The sequence below is a fragment of the Leopardus geoffroyi genome, chromosome A1, assembly GCF_018350155.1.
Source record: "Leopardus geoffroyi isolate Oge1 chromosome A1, O.geoffroyi_Oge1_pat1.0, whole genome shotgun sequence".
NCBI classification, from domain to species: domain Eukaryota; kingdom Metazoa; phylum Chordata; class Mammalia; order Carnivora; family Felidae; genus Leopardus; species Leopardus geoffroyi.
In genome coordinates this window covers 135,644,080-135,648,084 of record NC_059326.1, presented here as the reverse complement: position 1 = coordinate 135,648,084, position 4,005 = coordinate 135,644,080, and positions in this window count along the sequence as shown.

Below are 4,005 nucleotides of genomic sequence, written 5' to 3'. Positions count from 1 at the left end.
AGGGTGGGCCAGAATCTGAAGCAGGCTCCAGGCTCTGAACCATCAGTGTAGAGCCTGAGGCCAAGCTCGAACTCAAGAACCACGAGATCATGACCTGAGCTGAAGTTGGTCGCTTAACCGACTGAGCCACCCACTCACTTGTATAAATTATTTGATTAGTGGTTTTCCAACTTCAGTGAATGGAAACACACTCTCACCAAGCAGTTCATTCTATTCATATTTTCACATAATGCTACTTTAAAAAAAAATTTTTTAACGCTTTTTATTTATTATTGAGAGACAGAGAGACACAGAGCGTGAGCAGGGGAGGGGCAGAGAGAGGGGGAGACACAGAATCCGAAGCAGGCTCCAGACTCTGAGCTGTCAGCACAGAGCCCGACGCAGGGCTCGAACTCCCCAACCATGAGATCGTGACCTGAGCCGAAGTCGGTCGCTTAACCAACTGAGCCACCCAGGCCCCCCACATAATGCTACTTTTGACTCTGTGGTTCCCCACTCCCTTCTGCAGTACCTGGGCCTCCTAGTCCCAGGCCTTTTCAAGGTTGTTTGACATGAATTTGCTTCATTCTCAGTGTATCCCTCTTTGCAGGCACTTCATTGGTGGGTTCTGCCAATTCAGTTCCTTTGCTTTTCATGTTTCAAATTACTGCCTATATCTCCTGTCCTCTTCTTCTCCTCACTCCTTTTTGTGCTTGTGGATTTATGCTTTTATTAAAAAACATTCATTTACTGTTGTTTTGGTAGTTTTTTTTAAAAATATTTATTTATTTTTGAGACAGAGCATGAATGGGGGAGGGACAGAGAGAGGGAGACGCAGAATCTGAAGCAGGCTCCAGGCTCCGAGCTGTCAGCACAGAGCCTGATGCAGGGCTCAAACTCACGGACTGTGAGATCATGACCTGAGCTGGAGTCGGAGGCTTAACTGACTGAGCCACCCAGGTGCCCCTGTTTTGGTAGGTTTTTAAAAAAGAGTTTATTTAATTTTATTTTTTAAAGTGTATTTACTTATTTTGAGAGAAAGAGAGCACAAGCCAGGGGGGCGGGCAGGGAGAGAGAGAGAGAAAGGGAGAGAGAGAGAGAAATAGAGAGAGAGAGAGAATCCCAAGCAGGCTCTGGCTGTTTCCTGACTCAGGGCTGTATCTCAGGGACCCGGAAATCATGACTTGAGCTGAAATCAAGAGTTGGACACTTAACTGACTGAGCCACCTAGGCGCCCCAAAGATTTTATTTTATTTTTTAAATGTTTATTTATTAAGTTTGAGAGAGAAAGAGGGAGAGAGATAGAGAGATAGAGAGAACAGGTGGGAGAGGGACAGGGAGAGGGAGAGTGAGAATCCCAAGCAGGCTCCTCACTGTCAGCGCAGATCCCGAGGCGGGGCTCAATCTCCCAACTGTGAGCTCATGACCTGAGACAAAATCTGGAGTTGGATGCTTACCTGACTGAACCACCCAGGCGCCTCCCAAAGATTTTAAGTAATCTCTACACCCAACGTGGGGCTCGAACCTACAACCCCAACATCAAGAGTCACATGCTCTACTGACTGAGCCAGCCAGCCACCCCTGTTTTGGTAGGTTTTGGGAAAGAGAAGAAATAAAAGCAAGAGGTAAAACCCCTCATGTTTGATCTGAAGCATAGTCATGTTTTTCTGACTCTTATGCATTAAAAAAATGTAAGTGTAGTGTTTTACGTTTATTTCAAAGTTTTCATTGTTAAATCTAGCTTGTTTTTATGGCCATTGAATCTTCACTCTGCCATTCAATATATTGGCTACCTCTCCCAGTCATCAAGGCAGAGGAAAAGCAAGCTGGCTATACACTCAGCTACCTACTCAATGAACAGGATGAGGCTGAAGACAGAGTCTAGGGACTCTGGGTTGCCATGGATTCATCATTAGCATCTATCTTTGTGGTTATCTGGACCACACTCCTCCATCTTGTTCACAGGTGGATGTCTCTGTCAAACACTGAGCTAAAATGCTGAAGCACAGCCTTGACAGCTTTCTCTGATTTACCAGTCTGGCAGAGTTTAAAAAAAAAAAAAAAAAAAGGAAGGGAAGTGCTGTTAATTCATTAAATTCTGACTTGTCCTTCCTGACTCCTGGGCATGTTTAAGTGCTTCCGGTCCTCCTCTCTGTGTTCAAAGTGATGTTCAATAGCCTGAGAACTGCATTGTCCATTGTTGCCCCATTTTCTAAGATGCGTCAGAGATAATGAACAGCAGCTCATTTTATCACCACGTTCTTCTAGTAGTAGACTGGGATGTAGTTTGTTGGGGATAGGAGGTTTGCACTGATGTCGTGAACCCAAGTGCTCTCTTATACTCTGTCCATCAGTTTGGGTTTTTAGGTCTCTCATCTGAATGCTTGTTGTTACTATTTTCTGTCCAATAATCCTTCTCCTTGTTAGAGATGAAAGGTGGAAAATAGATCAAGCGTTCCACAAATTATGTATCTGGCCCTGCGGTTAAGCTTTTTGCTCCTATATAATTTCAAATTGTCATCATTAACATTTAAAAGTTTATAGTAGAGGCACCTGGCTGGCTCAGTTGGTAGAGCGTGTGACTCTTCATCTTGGGGTTGTGAGTTTGAGCCCCACAGTGTGTGCAGAGATTACTTAAAAATAAAAAATACATATGGAGTGCCTGGGTGGCTCAGTCAGTTAAGCATCTGACTCACCTCAAGTCATGATCTTGTGGTTCGTGGGTTCAAGCCCACGTTGGGCTCTGTGCCGACAGCTCAGAGCCTGGAGCCTGCTTCGGATTCTGTGTCTCCCTCTCTCTCTCTGCCCCTCCCCTACTCGTGCTCTGTCTCTCTTTCACTCCCAAAAATAAATAAACATTCAGAAATTTAAAAAAATATGTAAAACGTTTATAGTAGACCACTAGAATTTTCAGGGAATTGTGAGTTAGTCAACATTTTTGGTATTTAGCAAATTGATTTAAAATTGGGTGGCACCTGGATGGCTCAGTTGGTTAAGTGTCTGACTTTGGCTCAGGTCATGATCTCATGGTTTGTGCGTTTGAGCTGACAGCTCAGAGCCTGGAGCCTGCTTCGGATTCTGTGTTTCCCTCTCTCTCTGTCCTTCTCCCACTCATGCTCTGTCTCTCTGTCTCTCAAAAATAAATAGACACTAAAAAAATTGTAAAATTGGAAGTTACTGTGAGGTGATAGAAAACATATATTAGTCTCTACACCTGGTTCCTGGCCCACAGCTCCTAAGCCCTTTGTGATTTCCTAAATGATAAGTGTGTTAGGAGCATCTCTTGTTCTAGTATTTGTCTTTGATCCCAGTTCCTGAAACAGGGTACTAAATCCCTTGGCATTTCCTGGGTGATAGGAGTGTCTTTTGTTCTAATGAAGCTCCTGGATGGATCCTGGATGGGAACTGGTCACTAGAAAGACCACCCCCTGATTAGAAGCTTGGAGTTTTTAGCCTTACCCCCTATTCTCCTGAGATGGGAAAGGGACTAGAAATAGAGTTAATAATTAATCATGCCTATGTGAGAAAGCCTCCATAAAAATCCCAACCATATGGGATTTGGGGAGCTTCCAGGTGAGAGAACACATCCACAATGGGAGGGTGACACACCCCAGGTCCATGGGGACAGAAGCCCCTGTGCTTGGGACCTTCCCAGGCCTCCCCCATGTATCTCATCTGGCTGTTCATCTGTATCCTTTATCATAGTCTTTAACAAACTGGTAAATATAAGTGTTTCTCTGCGTTCTGCGAGCCATTCTAGCAAAGAATCAAATCCAAGGGGGAGAAGGTCATGGGACCCTCCAGCTTGTAATCCAAGTGAGACAGAGGTTTGGGTAATGTGGCAACCATCTATCTGCAATTGGCATCTGAAATGCGGAGCAGTCTTAGGGTACTGAGCCCCTCACCTGTGGGATCTGATGCAGTCTTCAGTAAGGTAGTGTCATAATTGAGTTAAATTGTAGGACACCCTTGGGTTCTGGTTCTTTGGAATGTTCTCTCTCAGCCCCCTACCTCATCAGGGTTTGG